Source organism: Macaca nemestrina, chromosome 5, assembly GCF_043159975.1.
Source record: "Macaca nemestrina isolate mMacNem1 chromosome 5, mMacNem.hap1, whole genome shotgun sequence".
Classification (NCBI taxonomy): domain Eukaryota; kingdom Metazoa; phylum Chordata; class Mammalia; order Primates; family Cercopithecidae; genus Macaca; species Macaca nemestrina.
The window spans coordinates 36,795,769-36,813,845 of NC_092129.1; the positions used below are offsets into that span (position 1 = coordinate 36,795,769).

General features: G+C 39.0%; 1 long non-coding RNA gene across 12 annotated transcripts in view; it reads left to right on the top strand.

Annotated features, from left to right (window-relative positions):
* The first annotated feature begins 9,886 nt into the window (after nucleotides 1–9,886).
* Nucleotides 9,887–18,077, top strand: part of LOC105465617 (uncharacterized) — a 39,668-nt gene continuing 31,477 nt past the window's right edge. Inside the window, exons 1-6 of one of the 12 annotated variants that reach the window (XR_011623366.1) lie at nucleotides 9,887–10,201; nucleotides 10,856–11,007; nucleotides 11,868–12,480; nucleotides 13,090–13,233; nucleotides 13,439–13,549; nucleotides 13,747–13,873. This is a non-coding gene — a long non-coding RNA (uncharacterized lncRNA). Of the gene's footprint in view, nucleotides 10,202–10,242; nucleotides 10,721–10,855; nucleotides 11,008–11,867; nucleotides 12,481–13,089; nucleotides 13,234–13,438; nucleotides 13,554–13,746; nucleotides 13,874–14,124; nucleotides 16,127–18,077 lie in introns of those variants that run through there. The other 11 variants (XR_011623368.1, XR_011623362.1, XR_977654.3 and 8 more) reach the window with 11 other exon arrangements.

An 18,077-nucleotide genomic window follows, 5' to 3' on the forward strand; every position in this document is an offset into this window, starting at 1 on the left:
TACAAAGCATTAAAATACTTTGTAATAACTCTACCTCTCATTGAACAGGACTCTAGAAATACTGTTTTATGAATTGTGTGTGGGGATAAAATAGGATGTCAAATGAGTGTGTTTACATGTATACACATACTATACACAAGTATCTATATTAGATATATATGTTTACAATGAATTTTCTTCTGTAAATAAACTAACACAGTGAGAAAGGAGGGAAATAACAAAAAAAAAGTAAGTCTGCATTGGGAACTGATGTAGTGCCTTGGAAAATTTTTCTGTAATATTAAGTAAAAGCCATCTACTCAAGCAAGTTGCCCAGAATAGAGAGAAGATGGTGGTTGTCCTTAAGGGCAAATGACAAAGAGGGGACTCCACCCTGAGGGAGAGTCCAGCAGCTGGGATTGTGAGTCCATGTCTGCTACTACTTCTCCTTTTGCTACTGAGATGATCAAATATTTGAGTGAGCGACCCAACACTATGTGTCTCATTACAAGACACTTGCTTCAGGTTCCAGGAGGCATCCCCTTCTCTCCCTTTTCCTTCCTGTAAGTCCAGAACGGTTTGCACCTGGAATGCCACTTGTTTTTATTCTCAGTTATTTCTCAACTAGTCTTGGGATAAAGAACTATGCCTTCTCTGAAAGAAAAGACCTATGCCTTTTCTGAAGAAAAGTTAAGGATAAAGACCTTTTCTTCAGAAAAGTTAAGGAATCTTGACTAGCACTTTGAGATAAAGCTCAATAAATCTTGCCTTTAAAACCGTAACTTTGAGAAGATCACTACGAAAGATTCTGTTTATTCCTAATATATGGCAGAGACTTAGGAGAAACCACTTGGAGAATGAAGTTTAAACTCTAAGACAGAGTATGACATTTGGCTTTAAAAATATGACTGATTTTGTCATTAAGATGCTATGTGAAACTTAGTATGTCAACAAAATAATGAAGTCAGGTTTTTGATGGACATGGTAGCACCAGACTTATAACATCCAAGATTTCTTAAAATTGCTTTAAAATTAATTATATTTTGAGAAAAATTAGGTGAAGGTTCACATCATTGCTAGTTAATTATAGACACCCTCCCCTAAGTGTTGCAAAACCAGACTCCTGATATCTATGATGCCATCATTCATGTAATAGAGAATATCATCACTTGGCTTCATTATTATTTTCCTATTTCTTTTACTTGTGTATTTCATAAAGCCCTTTGAAATGAAAATCCCATTGTAGAGTTGTAAAAGTGAAAATAATCTTTAAATAAGATATTCATTGTTACAATTTTTCTTTCCATAAAATTAGAATTATACATAGTAATTATCTTAGTCCATTTAGGCTGCTATAACAGAATACCATAGACTGGGTGGCTTATAAAGAAAGGAAATTTATTTTGCAAAGCTCTGAAGGCTGGGAAGTCCAAAGTCAAGGCACTGGTAGATTTGGCATCTGGCAAGGGCCCCCTTCTGGTCATAGATGGCCATGTTCTCATTGTATCCTACATGGCAGGAGGGGAGAAGGGCGAGCTCTATGATGTCTCTGTTATGAGAACCCTAATCTCATACATTACTTGACTCTCATGATCTAATCATCTACCAAAGGCTCCATCACCTAATATCGTCACATTGGGGGTTAGGGGTTCAACTTATAAATTTTTTGGGGGGAATACAAACGTTTAGTCTATAACAGTAATGAAAATTAATATTTTCTCGTCTTCCAGGTTTTAATATTAAACCTCCTATTTTCCCTCCATCTTATCTCCCTTTCTCTTAAGTCATTTTATGCAGTCCTTTGTTTCTGATTTTCAATACACGTCTTTAACATTAACTTATGTGTCCCAAACTATTTCATAAGTCTTTCTATTAATATAATTTTTTTTCCTATATAGTTCGGTTCTCACTTTCAGAGGTTTTCTATCAGAATTTCCAGTTGGCTAATTTCTTTATGTTGATGAAAATCCGTATGGTTGCTTTTATGTATTTGATTATGGGGCCTTTCTTCTAAATCCAATCCCTTCATTCCTAACCTCCCCACACCTACTGCCAAATGGTGGTCAATTAGTATATTTTAGTTGTAACTTGAATATGGCTATCAAAGCTAATTAATCTGTTTGACCATTTGGCTATACAAGTTTCTATCTCAGCTCTCTTCTTCATTATCCACCCAAACTATCTCAGCTCTGTTCCCCATTATCTTCCCAAAGCCATGCCAGGTTTGTCAAACTTATTAACCAAAAAGAAAATACTTAATTTTAAAAAATAACTGCATGTCTAGATTGGCGTCACTAGTCTTGGCTGGAACCTTGGAGAAATTTTATCTTCTCCTTTCTCCACGGAGTTACTTTCATTAAAAAAAAACTAAGCTCTTCTCCAGACCATTTCCTCCAGTAACTCCATTTTGACTTTTGGAAGTCAAGCAGGTTGAGCTCTCATTCTCCTCTAATCCTCTCACACACTGTTCCAGCCAATAAATTTTGATTTTAGTTTAGGTTCTCCTCATTCACCATGGGAATGGAACTGGGTGAAAAGAAATCATTTCTGATGCCTTTTTACTTGGATTTTTTTTTTTTCTCTAAAGTGGGTCCTCATCCCAATTCAGTTCTCTCTCTTTCTCTCTTCTTTAGACAGGCTTCCATGTGTCAAGGCTCCAGCCCAGACCAATGACACTGCTTATCTATGATTGTCAAAATGCCAGCTATCACCAGTGAAGAACTCCACGTGGCACAAATACTATGACGTGTCTCCTAACAGATCTCAGGAGGTATTCCATAGACATCGGACATCTGTGCCTTATGTCTCCAGTTTAATTGTAAACCCCCAAAGGACAAAACTGAGCCTGCTTCTTTGGTTTTCAAACAAAATGTCACATCCAGTGACGTTTTGAAAATAAAACTTTGGCTCATAAATTTTAGAGCCAAGCATAGGATGCTGACAGGGCCCTACCCAACCAATGGGCAGCAGCTTGGTGACTTTTGATCTCATTTTTACTTACAAAAACTTATCTAAAATCAATTTAGAGAGTTATGATCAGCACTAAAAAATAAATAAAATATAAGCAAAGGGAAAATATCCCAGTGAATTACTCTTCATAAGGATGAGAATTGTTTTGGGAGATGTTTTAGTGTATGTGCGCTGTGTGTCATAACCAGCATTTTGAAAACCATTATGCTACAGTGTAAGGACTCCACAGATGCTTGGTTTGGGGTCATTTAAATTGTCAAGGGAAGAGTGGTGGTGAAGATTTGTAAAGGAGCCTCTCTGTAAAATGATGAGGGTCTTTTTGTGGTTCATGATCTTTGACCCATCAGTCTCAGAATGAGGTGTAAGCAAACCATTAGGTTGCTGCATGAAGATGGTTGGGCACCTCCTTCCCTCATTTTGAGCAGTGAGATTAAGCCACAAACTCTCTGAAGAGGTTCAAATGCTGATGCAAGTCTCAGAGTGAACAAACCTCTAAACCCTACTATGAGTTTCAGTGATGTAAATGGGAAGTTACTTATGACTGACATAAACTGCTAGGTTCAACAAACTTCAATTTATTTTTTTAAATGTTAGTGGAGTGCTTCCTCTGTGCCAGGATTGTGTAGACTGAAAATACAGAGTTGAATCAGGCACAGGTTACAACTTAGAAGACCTTATGATCTAACACAGGGGTTGGCAAACTACAGCCTGTGGGCCAAATCTGGCCTACAATCTGTTTGCATAAAGTTTTATCAGAATTCAGCCAGGCCCATTGGTGTATGGATTGGTTGATTTTGCACGGTCATGTACCATTGCAACAGAGACCATATGGCCCACAAAGCCTAAATATTTACTGCTTGGACCCTTACAAAAAAAGTTTGCCAATCTTATCTAAGGTTGTTTAAAATATGTTTTTTTCTATGAGATTTTCATATGCAAAAGTGACAACTATATCAAGAGCAATGGAATATTTTCCTTACTTTCATGACTGAACAACATAGATCACTAGTCTGATTGAGCAGCTTTAAGAGGATTCAAGAAGTGGCTCCAAAGAAAAACACTGTGATATTAATGAAGTGATTTTTCATATTTTTCTGCCTGACCGGAGCATGGAGGTCTGACTGCAAAGTTCCAATATTATCACACAAAAAAAATTATAGAGCTAGCTAAATCAGCTGAATATTAGGTCAGAGATCACCAAGGGGCTATTCATTGGTTGAGTGTGACCCATTGCCGTCATACACTTGTCCTAAAATCTTGACTCTAAAAATTTTGAGACAAAATATTTGAAATTAACTCAATTCCACATTAAAATAGTTTCCCATTTCTCTTGAAAAATCACAATTGACAGCACTAGGCCTCCATTTCTGCTTGAAGGTGACCCACTAGGGAAGCAGTTTCCACATTAGACCAATGGGGTATACATGCTCCAGATTATTCCAATTGCTACCATTCCCCAAAGTGTTCTTGACTCAAGATTAAGCATTCCTGGCCATTTAAAACATGCATAGGTTGTTATTTTCCTCAGTGAAGAACTTTCTTAGTAAGTATTCTCTTTTAAAAGTAGGATAATTAAAGATTAAACATAGCAAGACTAATAAAGAAGAAAAGAGAGAAGAATCAAATAGACGCAATAAAAAATGATAAAGGGGATATCACCACCGACCCCACAGAAATACAACTACCATCAGAGAATACTATAAACACCTCTTCTCAAATAAACTAGAAAATCTAGAAGAAATGGATAATTTCCTGGACATTTACACTCTCCCAAGACTAAACCAGGAAGAAGCTGAATTCCTGAATAGACCAATAGCAGGCTCTGAAATTGAGGTAATAATTAATAGCCTGCCAACTAAAAAAAGTTCAGGACCAGATGGATTCACAGCTGAATTCTACCAGAGGTACAAGGAGGAGCTGATACCATTCCTTCTGAAACTATTCCAATCAATAGAAAAAGAGGGAATCCTCCCTAACTCATTTTATGAGGCCAACATCATCCTGATACCAAAGCCTGGCAGAGACACAACAAAAGAGAATTTTAGACCAATATCCCTGATGAACATCGATGCAAAAATTCTCAATAAAATACCGGCAAACCGGATCCAGCAGCACATCAAAAAGCTTATCTACCATGATCAAGTGGGCTTCATCCCTGGGATGCAAGGCTGGTTCAACATTCGCAAATCAATAAACGTAATCCAGCATATAAACAGAACCAAAGACAAAAACCACATGATTATCTCAATAGGTGCAGAAAAGGCCTTTGACAAAATTCAACAGCCCTTCATGCTAAAAACGCTCAATAAATTCGGTATTGATGGAACGTATCTCAAAATAATAAGAGCTATTTATGACAAACCCACAGCCAATATCATACTGAATGGGCAAAAACTGGAAGCATTCCCTTTGAAAACTGGCACAAGACAGGGATGCCCTCTCTCACCACTCCTATTCAACATAGTGTTGGAAGTTCTGGCTAGGGCAATCAGGCAAGAGAAAGAAATCAAGGGTATTCAGTTAGGAAAAGAAGAAGTCAAATTGTCCCTGTTTGCAGATGACATGATTGTATATTTAGAAAACCCCATTGTCTCAGCCCAAAATCTCCTTAAGCTGATAAGAAACTTCAGCAAAGTCTCAGGATATAAAATTCATGTGCAAAAATCACAAGCATTCTTATACACCACTAACAGACAAACAGAGAGCCAAATCATGAATGAACTTCCATTCACAATTGCTTCAAAGAGAATGAAATACCTAGGAATCCAACTTACAAGGGATGTAAAGGACCTCTTCAAGGAGAACTGCAAACCACTGCTCAGTGAAATAAAAGAGGATACAAACAAATGGAAGAACATACCATGCTCATGGATAGGAAGAATCAATATTGTGAAAATGGCCATACTGCCCAAGGTAATTTATAGATTCAATGCCATCCCCATCAAGCTACCAATGAGTTTCTTCACAGAATTGGAAAAAACTGCTTTAAAGTTCATATGGAACCAAAAAAGAGCCTGCATTGCCAAGACAATCCTAAGTCAAAAGAACAAAGCTGGAGGCATCACGCTACCTGACTTCAAACTATACTACAAGGCTACAGTAACCCAAACAGCATGGTACTGGTACCAAAACAGAGATACAGACCAATGGAACAGAACAGAGTCCTCAGAAATAATACCACACATCTACAGCCATCTGATCTTTGACAAACTTGAGAGAAACAAGAAATGGGGAAAGGATTCCCTATTTAATAAATGGTGCTGGGAAAATTGGCTAGCCATAAATAGAAAGCTGAAACTGGATCCTTTCCTTACTCCTTACACGAAAATTAATTCAAGATGGATTAGAGACTTAAATGTTAGACCTAATACCATAAAAACCCTAGAAGAAAACCTAGGTAATACCATTCAGGACATAGGCATGGGCAAGAACTTCATGTCTAAAACACCAAAAGCAACAGCAACAAAAGCCAAAATTGACAAATGGGATCTAATTAAACTAAAGAGCTTCTGCACAGCAAAAGAAGCTACCATCAGAGTGAACAGGCAACCTACAGAATGGGAGAAAATTTTTGCAATCTACTCATCTCACAAAGGGCTAATATCCAGAACCTACAAAGAACTCAAACAAATTTACAAGAAAAAAACAACCCCATCAAAAAGTGGGTGAAGGATATTAACAGACACTTCTCAAAAGAAGGCATTCATACAGCCAACAGACACATGAAAAAATGCTCATCATCACTGGCCATCAGAGAAATGCAAATCAAAACCACAGTGAGATACCATCTCACACCAGTTAGAATGGTGATCATTAAAAAGTCAGGAAACAACAGGTGCTGGAGAGGATGTGGAGAAATAGGAACACTTTTACACTGTTGGTGGGATTGTAAACTAGTTCAACCATTATGGAAAACAGTATGGCGATTCCTCAAGGATCTAGAACTAAAAGTACCATATGACCCAGCCATCCCATTACTGGGGATATACCCAAAGGATTATAAATCATGCTGCTATAAAGGTACATGCACACGTATGTTTATTGCGGCACTATTCACAATAGCAAAGACTTGGAATCAACCCAAATGTCCATCAGTGACAGACTGGATTAAGAAAATGTGGCACATATACACCATGGAATACTATGCAGCCATAAAAAAGGATGAGTTTGTGTCCTTTGTAGGGACATGGATGCAGCTGGAAACCATCATTCTCAGCAAACTATCACAAGAACAGAAAACCAAACACCGCATGTTTTCACTCATAGGTGGGAACTGAACAATGAGATCACTTGGACTCAGGAAGGGGAACATCATACACCGGGGCCTATCATGGAGAGGGGGGAAGGGGGGAGGGATTGCATTGGGAGTTATACCTGATGTAAATGACGAGTTGATGGGTGCTGACGAGTTGATGAGTGCAGCACCCCAACATGGCACAAGTATACATATGTAACAAACCTGCACATTATTCACATGTACCCTAGAACTTAAAGTATAATAATAAAATTTAAAAAAAAAATCGGAAAAAAAATGAATTTTCTGGTTGAGCGCGGTGGCTTATACCTGTAATCCCAGCTCTTTGGGAGGCCGAGGTGGGTGGATCACGAGGTCAGGAGTTCAAGACTAGCCTGGCCAAGATGGTGGAACCCCATCTCTACTAAAAATACAAAAATTAGCTGGGCATGGTGGTGGATACCTGTAATCCCAGATAGTTGGGAGGCTAAAGCAGAGAATTTCTTGAACCCGAGAGGTGGAGGTTGCAGTGAGCTGAGATCACGCCACAGCACTGCACTCTAGCATGAGTAACAGAGTAAGACTGTTTCAAAAAAAAAAAAAAAAAGAACTTTCTTACATTCAGCAGGCCCTTGGTATCAGCAGGGTGGGGATGAGGGTGAGGTTTGGGGAAGGGATTGGTTCTAAGACTCTCTCTGTAACACCATAATGCACAGATTGTTCAAATTCCTTGTATAAATGTAGTATTTGCATGTAAGGTACACACATCTTCCCTATATTTTAAATTGCCTCTAGATTACTTAATAATACCTAATACAATGTAAATGGCATGTAAATGGTTGTCTTATTTTTTTAATTGTGTTATTTTTTATTGTTTGTATTGTTGTTTTCAAAAATATTTTCAATGCAAGGTTAATTGAATCTGCTAGAGTGGAACCGTGGATATGGAGAACTGACTGTATTTAATATGCAAGCAAAGGGTATGCGATCTGCAGCTATTTTGCTCACTTATGTTATTTCCTAGTCCATGTAGATATGATAGTTCGAGACTAGTGTCTTAGACCCGTAAAGAAAAGCATCTGGATAAATATTTGGATTTATTTTAGTAGTTGAAACATGCGATTGAAGAAGCTTGGAGACCACAGTCTTGGTAACCCAGAGGAGATCTGGGAGCTCATCACATCCAAACTTTCATTTTAGCAATAAAGCATCTGAAGCTTCCCCCACATCCTAGGAGAAATGATCTGGTCAAAAGCACAGTGTGTTAGCAACCAAGGCCGGGTCTCTAATTCCCACTCCAGCGTTCTTGAGAAAATGAGACCAATAGGGTGATAAACAATTCCCCTGAAACAGCTGGGCAACTTGTAGGAAGCTGTCAAACTTCTTCCTCCGGCGTAGCACAAATTTTAATCGGTGGTACCTAGAACAGTTTCCATTTTTGTGAAAAATGGCATCTGATCAATTTCCTCACTTCCAGTAGAGGCCGCCTGCTGTGGCTGCATTTCTACTGGCCAGTTCTCATTGGCCAGCATCTGCCTTCTTTTCCTGTGGAAATAAAACTTACGGGCAGGAGAAAGGACATATTTGGTAATGTTACGCTCCTCAGCTTCCTGCTCCGGCTGTCTCAGCTGCAAAATGTCAAGGGAAAAAATATCCCTCCAACTTGGAATGAATTCCAGACAGACCCTGATGCCTGCAAATTTGTCAGAGGGAGCCAAGTCCGGAGAAGCAGAACATGAAGAAGGTTCATTATTCGACTTCAAGAGACATTCAAATAATCAGACACTCTGGTATTTTTGATTTTCCCCATTTCAGATGGTCTGTAGTTCACAACATTCCCCTCCCTTTACCGCTGATTCTGAGCTTCCTTTTACATTAAACCTCAACAGTTATAAAAAGACTCTCACATTACTCGTAAGCCGCAGGCACTACTAGGAGACACTCTGTTCACACAGGGCTGTTTGGGGCTGGGGAAGGGCAGCTCTTTTTGATTATTAGTCTGGGGAGGCCAGGCCAGGAAGTCAGGCTCACTTCACCCTGACCGCGCCACCGGAGTCCTCATGTAGCTCCCAAGTCTGTGCCAAGGCCTCCTGCCACTCACAGCACCAAATGCGATGATCTTTACTAAAAAGCACTTATTTCCATTGGCTTTCTTATTCATTTAGTCTTTTCTTTTCATGGGGGGCAGTGCGGGGTGGAATAGCCAGTTTATCCTGACTTCCACTTTGTGAATATTCCACCAGGATTGTTTATAAAGTTGAGTTTGGGGGGAACTTCATCTTTCTCCTGGCATTCGGCACATTTTCTGTCCCCTTTAGAACTGTTGCCACATGCTGGCAAAAAGATAAGGAAACTGAACTTGTAATCCAAACCTCATTAAATTGCTGCATACACATTTTCCCTTCCATTTCTTGCTCTCTATTTCTAAATGCCATGCTATTTGTTTGTACTCGGTCACCTTAAATCCTTATTTGGGTTCTCTAACAGGCACGAAGGCATCCCAATATCAATTTTAGTAACTGGTGGAAGTGCCCACATGAGGGATGGGATGTTCAGTCTTAACATGTGGTCTTTATGAATAAAGGTCTTCATTTTTTCTTTTCCTAAACTGTCCAGCTCCTCTACGCTGGTTTTGCTCCTCAACAGTCCAAGGTTTGTGCTACTTCCATGGTGATCATCTGTTAGGTCATAAACATTAGATTGTGGCATCACTGAATGAGTCAGTTGGGAGGAAGCTGGGCTGGAAATACAGCTGAGAGCCTCTGTTGACAGATGGATGCCTTCTTAATCACAGCCTGTGTGGGTAAAGGGAAAGCCTTGCTTGGCCAACCCCTCCCACTCCCACCCCCACCCCCTGCATTGATTCACAAACCTGGACTGCTCCGGAGGAGGCTGGGAAAGTCCATCCCCAGGGAATACCACTTTTTTCCTCCTCCTGCCTCTCCCAGGACACCCACACGACTAGGAGGAGGCAGAAAGTGAACAGGGAACTCTTATTACTTTTTGAGAGTCAGCAAGGTAAACCTTTCATTTTCTTTTCCAAATCCTAAACATTTCCCTCTTAAACAGTTGATATTGTTAGCATTGTTTGTTTCTCAGTGTGTGTCCATCTGCCTTTTCTGTAAAATGGGCATAATGAGAGCTCACCTTTCAGAAAACAGTGGGTAGGGCTAGATGGTATAATTATGCTCCCTTTCATCAGTTTTCCCTATCTCTATTAAGCACCAGGTGCTATTGGAAAAGTTACCTTTTTATCAGATTTTTAAAATACAATTGCCGGAGCACATATTTAATTTTAGAAGAAATAGTTTAATAGTTCTAAACGTGGGGTTTCAGACAGCCCTGTGTCAAGAGCCGCTGTACGCTAGGTTGCTAGGAGACTGGACAGCCAAAGAAACAATGCCCTTTCCTGTGACCACTATCAAGAACTGCTCAGGATTCCTGCCAGCCTGTGAGCCTTTATCGTTCAGTCATTTTAGACCTCAAAGAGAACATTCCATCAAGGGATCAGGTTCTATCATCTCACTGGAATGCAATGTAAGACCCCAGAAACTCTAGTACAAACAAATTTACTATGGCTCAGACTAATAATAGATAGCACTTGAGTGTGTGCCCCAGTTGTGTTCCCTCTCTGCTAAGGATAGGATAAATGAAAATAAATTGCAAATTCAGCAGGGAGATTCAGACCAAACATAAGGAAGAACCTCTGCCATTAAGGACATAGAAGTTGTGAAGATTGCCCCTTGGGAAGAGTTGTTAAGATCAGCCTGAAAGAGCATATTTGAAGGATGAAGATGCAGCCCTCAATGGCAATGGAGGACAAGGTGATATGATTTCCTACGTTTTCTTCAAGACACAAGATTCTCCTAGTTGTGGAAAAGTGACTCTATGCATTACTCACCACTATTAAGATTGTTATTCATGATCAGGCCTGAGTGAAAGCCAGGCTACTCTTACATAACAAAGGCAGATTCTCAGTGTTGGAAGATAACTGAGGAGCCATTCATTTCATCCCTCTTCTTTCACCAATGAAAAATCAGAGACACAGAGCATTCATTGCCACATGGCCAGCAGAAGAGCTGGGCCTAGGACCCAGACCTCTAAGGCTGTCTGTGCTGTGCGCTGTACTACACCACATTTTCACTATTAATATAGATCTATTTAAAACATAGCTTCATCTCTGAACCCTTACGGATTTTACATTCTGAAAATGCTTTTATAAGAATTCTGTTTATGACATGAGCAGCACTGAAGCAGAAATCTGAGGAACTCTGGGGATTGGTGTGGCTAAAGATCCCAATTTAGAAGAATAGTTTAGGCAAAGCACAAAAGAGGAAATGTTATTTATATGAGCTCATTTCTACTCACCAAAAAATTTAAAAATTAAACTCAAGACCCAACAACTTTTTCCTTTCCTCAGTCCAACATGAGAGGCTTACACATGTATCCCTTTTCCCCAAACCTGTGAGCTTGTCTAATATGTAGTCTCAAGTTTATAAGCTTCCCTTAGAAAAAGTTCTATTTCATTTCTATAAATCATACTTCTCTTGTTTTATAATCCTTGAAATGGATAATGCTGCCTCATCTTTAATGAGGCATTCAACAGCTTTAATTTCTAAGTTATAAATTATTATTTCTTCTCCTTTAAAAATAGCTTAGAGGTAAATCTGTCTGTTTCACATAGGAAGCCAGTGGAGTTGTTCCTCATGCTTTCCCCACGAAGCTGCATCCGAAGGGCTTCCTCACCCCCGCTGTGATCACAAGTCATGCCTCACAGATTCATTTCCTTATAGAATGACTTCAGAAAGCCAGCATTTTTAATAAATAGGAAGTCAATTATATTTAATGACTAAATTCTCACCTGAAGTTGATACTAATACTATGATAACTCTCTTGTGCCCTATTTGGGTCTTTTAAAGTTCTTTGCTGTACATCTAAGAAAATCAGAATTTCGGTAGACTCCTCGTGCAGTCCGAGAAGGCAATTTCCTAGCTGGTTTGACTTAAGGGGTTCCAGAAGGCATTCTTATCCCACATATTTCTTCTGTTGATCAGTCAGCAACTGAAATTCCAACTAATGGATTCCATTCTTCCAGTTAAGACATCATCTCCAGAAAACTGTGCTAGTTGGCATCCAGCAGTGCCCAAGTATTATTTAACCCATTAGAACCTGTGACAACATCAGCTTTATTTCCTTGACCTCAGCCTGGAACAAAGGAGAGCTACACTTGGATAGTGATCTGGATAGATTATGCTGGGAAAAGAAGCCTGGAGTGGGCAGTACAGTGGGAGAACAAGGTAAGAATCAGGTAAAGACTGCCAAAAAACGCTATCACTGAATCACAGCTTTCTCTTGTTTTGGGGGTCTGTATTTATATTACTTGTTTCTCAAGCATCCTTAATATATTTATTTACTTTCTCAAAAGACTTTACTGTCATTAATCTATTTGGATTTTCAAACTGAGTCAGAAGCATACATTATGATATCATTAACTTGAGGGTATGCTAGAATCAAAATGTCCTTCTAGAATAAGTGTATTTTCGAGTAAGTAAAAAACTTAAGGGGAAAAACAGGAGAGCTACTACTCAACTTTTATGGTGATTTACATATGTTAGGTGAGGCAAGAAAGAGGTAGAATGTAAAAGAAAAGGAAATTTAGGTCATTTTTTAGGCTAAGAAAAATCAAGTTGGGGGAATTCAAGGACTGGAAACACCAGTAGAAAGCTAAAGATACACTTTAATCCCAGAGATGTCTCTTAGAAAATATAGTAGTGGTTATAGAGATAGGCTGTTGGGTGATGACAATGCTAGGGCCATAGTAATGTTTCTGAAGAAAGCAACATCCTTTATCTTACTATCATTGGAGAGGTAGACTGATTGTATGGCACTTTTATTGATACTACTAGAAAATTATGCGAGACATCTCACAGAGCAGAATCAGACTTGCAGCCCATGATAAAAGAGAAGACCGTCTGCAACATCAAAGAAATACAGAAGATTTTATGGCTTGCTGTTTGTTTACCTACAAGGGAAATGCCTGAAGGCCTGAAGTATGTATTACATGTAGTTTGGCTGCACTTAGAGGAAAAACTTGGATTTCTAACTTGTGTCAAACAAAGAATGCATTGTCCTTGGTCCATATTGATTGGTGAAACACAGAAATTTTCCATTTATTATTCACTTTATTATTGCATTTATTTATTTTTGACTACAGTTTGTTTTTTAATTTCATTACACCTGTTTTCATTCATGCAGTGAAATCACTCCTTATCCTTGGGAGAAAATGACAAGAAACGACAGCCACGGAATCTTCCTCTGGATATGGGAACAAAAATAGCTCTCAGAATAAATAGTGGCCACACCCAGGTAACTTCTTCATGAGGTGGCTTGGTGACTTCACAAGATAGGCCCCACCCGACCCATATGGGATGAGCACCATCCGGGCTGACCTCCTCTTTCGGGGTCTGTAATTACTGCACAAAGATGAAGGTGCATCTATGAAAGCAAACTTTGTCAAGATCTCAGTGACACACTCTGCTTTTCCAAATTACCTCAATTGGCAGTGTATATTAGAGTCATGGAATGTCTCTGGAAAGATACATAGGAGACCTAGTGACATTGGATCCTTCAGAGACGATGACTTTTCACTGTGCACTGCTTCAGACCACCGGAAATTCGGAAATGTATATGGTTGGTGTGCATGTATTATCTCCTTAAAACTAGCTAGCTACCTACCTATCTACCTACCTACCCACCTACCTTCCTACCCAGCTAATTAATTAGCTAACCAAATTTATAAGGTGTTAAAAAAAAAAAAAAAGAAAAGCCAAATAACTGGAAACACTTAGATCTTCCTCTGTTGCTATTTAGCTAACTGTTCAATTTAACTCTTAAATAAGTTATTTCCTCTGAGTTTTGTTTTTTTTTTTTTTCTTCCACAGAAACTCTGCACCTAAGCAACACTGGTTTCCTTGTCCTTCCCCAAAGATGCCAGGCACATCCTAGCCTCAGCTCCTTTGCAAAAACAATTTCCAATGCCTGGAAAAATCTTGTTTTTGTTATCTCCATGGCTCGCATTTTGCTTAGTTTAAGTCTTGACTCAAATATCACTTTCTCAATAAGGCCTACCTTGATTATCCTATTTAAAATTGCAAACTTAACACCCCAGAATTCCTCATTCATTTTATCTTTCATAGTAATGATCTTCTGTTTTTCTTGTTTGTTTGTTTTATTTTATTTTATATTTTTAAGATGGAGTTTTGCTCTCGTTGCCCAGTCTGGAGCGCAATGGCATGATCTCAGCTCACCACAACCTCTGCCCCCCAGGTTCAAGTGACTTTCCTGCCTCTGCCTCCTTAGTTGGGATTACAGGCATGTGCTACCACACCTGGCTAATTTTGTATTTTTAGGTGAGACGGGGTTTCTCCATGTTGGTCAGGCTGGTCTCAAAGTCCCGACCTCAGGTGATCCACCCGCCTTGGCCTCCCAAAGTGCTGGGGTTACAGGCAAGCCACCGCGCCTGGCCGTAATGATCTTCTTTTTAAAGTACTATGTAAGCATCTTAGTACTTAACATCTTTATTGTCTATATCAAACTCTAGAACCAAGCTCCAAGAAGGCAAGGATTTGTCTTCAAATCTTTTGCTCACTGTTGCTTCCCCCAGCACCTAAGTACTGCTTAGCACTTATAGCTTTTCAAGAAATAATTGCTGAGTAAATAAAAGAACTAATGAGTTTTGCTTTCTAAATTTTTTATTCTTGATTGAATATTATTAAATGATTTGAGACTGACACATCTAGTTTTTAATTTGATGATGATTGTTAAGTTTTTCAAAACCAGATTTCAATGTATATTTTGAAAATAAATTCAAGAATAGCATTTTCTAAAAATGGCCAAGAGATATATGAAAAGATGTTCAACATCACTAGTCATCAGAGAAATGCAAATTAAAACCACAATGAACCTCACACCCATTAGAATGGCTGTTATCCAAAAAGCAAAAGATAAAAAGTGTTGGTGAGGATCTGGAGAAAAGAGAACCCTTGTACACTGTTAGCGGGCATGCAAATGGGTGCAGCTGCTTCGGTTGCTATGGAAAACAGCATGGAGGCTCCTCAGAAAATTAAAAATAGAACTATCATATGATTCAGTAATCCCATTTCTGTTATTGATCCAAAAGAATTGAAAGCAAGATCTCAAAAAGGTAACTGAACTCTCACGTTCACTGTGGCATTATTCACAATGACCAAGACATGTAATCAATCTAAATGTCCATCGACCGATGAATGGATAAAGAAATGTGGTATATACATACGATTAATATTATTTAACCTTTGAAAAGAAGGAATCCTGCCATTGGTGACAACATGGATGAATCTGGAGGACATTTATGCTAGTGAAATAAGCCAGGCACAGAAAGACAAATATTGTATGATTTAAGTTATACGTGGAATCTAAAACAGTCAAACTCATAGTAGTAGAGAACAGAATGATGGTTACCAGAAGCTGGAGGGGGTGGTGAGAGAAATGGGAAGTTGTTGCTCGAAGTGCACAGAGTTTCTGTTATACACAATGAATAAGCCCTAGAGATCTACTGTACAGTGCAGTGTCCATAGTTATGAGTACTGTATTATATACTTAAACATTTGGTAAGAGGAAAGATCTTATGTTAAGTGTTCTTATCACAAATAATAATAATAAAGTGGGTGAGAGAAAACTTTTGGAGACAATGGATAGGGTTATTGCATAGATTGTGGTGATAATTTCACAGATGTGTACTTATCTCCAAACTCAAGTTGTATACATACAGTATGTGCTGTTATTTTTTGTCGGTTATACCTTTAAAACATGGGGTTTTTAAGTGATCTTCTCTAATTGTGAAGTACACCTTTTTCCACTTGACAACTCGTTTGCCTGGCGCATATCCTAATCTTTGTTAACAGATCCTTAACATCTAGATTATTGTTATTAAGATATCATTTTCTGTTGATCAATTTTTAACTTTGGAGGATATCTTTAAGATAATCATTCTCTTTTGAACAAACGTATCATCGTTGTTTGAATGTATCCATGTTTATAAGCTTTCAACACTCATCACCTGAAACAAGTTTCGTTTCATCAACTAGAGTAGTTAACTAGTGACTTCAACCAGGAGGAGACTTAAACATAGGGAATTGGGCACCAAAAAAGTCCATTTGAGGAGTGAGGGCCAGACAACGCCACTGTAATCTTTGAGGAATTCAAGAAGTTGGAAGAATCATGGGAAACCACCCCATGACTCTTGATCTCAGCAACAGCTGTGGCACTGGGGCAGGTTATCAGCAGATTTCCCAGAAGCTGCTGTAAAACCCTGTATCTGTTGTCTGTTCCATTCCCCACATTGCCCACTACTGCTAAAAAGGAAATAACAGCTTCTACTTCTCCCCTTTCTGTAGAATTTGTCTTTCCCAACGTGCTCTAATTTATAAACGAGCAAAGGATTTCCATTTTCAAACCCCACAGGTTCCTCAATGTACAGATTTCCATAGGCCTCAAACCTGAAAGAAATAGAAAGCAAATTGAATTCCTCCTCAGTCTACCAGTTTGTTTAGGTGGTCACTGCTACTAAGTTCTACTGATGTGCACATTCTGTAGGTAAATCCCAAAGATGAGCACATCATGTTCATGTCTCTCTTCCTTCATGACCATGGCATGCTCATCCAGATTGTCTTTTTCTACTCCCAACACAGTGAATATCATGGGAAGCAATCCTAAAGTTACAGAACATAATTCACATAATATGCCTGTACCATAGGTTAAGAAAATTAGCAAATATTGTTCTTTTAATTTAATAATTGTCCATTATTGGCCAGGCATGGTGGTTCATGACTGTAATCTCAGCACTTTGGGAGCCCAAGGTGGGCAGATCGCTTGAGTCCAGGAGTTCAAGACTAGCTTGGGCAACATGGCAAAACCCTGTCTACGCAAAACACACACACACACAGAAAACAGCCAGGCATGCTTGTAGCATGCCTGTGGTCCCAGCTACTGAGGAGGATGAAGTAGGAGGATTGCTTGAGCCTGGGCAGTCAAGACTGTAGGGAGCCATGATTGCACCACTGCACTCCAGCCTGGGTGACAGAGAGATCCTGTCTCAAAATAATAATAATAATAATAATAATAATAATAATAATAATAATAATCCATTGTATTTCTTATAAGTCCCCTCTCTACCTCAGTTGCCTTGCCTATAAGAAGAGGATATAATAGTACTTATTTTATAAGATTATTGTGAGAATTAAATGGAACTTCATCTGCCTATCTACCAAGCTATGTATTTATGTATGTAAGATGTATGTATGTATGTATGTATGTATCTATCTATCTATCTAGAGTTTGGAAGAGTGCCTGGACCACTGTAAATGCATAGTATAAGATAGCTACTATTATTACTATTGCTGTTGTCATCATAATCATCACTCTTTTCTGTAAAAACTAATGGGCTTATATTTCAGATAAATATGTTGAACTTAATTCTCTTTACGTGTCCCTGAAACTATTTATGCCTTTTCCATAGTCTCTTCCTGTGAAACGTGTGGTTCTTCCCTGCTTAAATATGGACTTGGCCATGTGACATGTTTTGGTCAACAGCATACGAGCAGAAGTGACAATCTGGCAGTTCTAAGCCTAGGTCTTAAAAGCTCTGCAAGTGTACTTCCACTTGCATCTTTGCATTTCCGCCACTGACATGAGAAGATTCCCTTTTGGTCACTCCTACCCCTTCAGCCTGGGCCCCAGAATGAATACACATAGGCCAGAGATGCATTGGTCAATTCACAGAATCACAGTGAGAAACAAAGCCACCAGCCATGTCCAACCTAGATCATCGGAACCCCATCCTTCCCATAATAGGTGT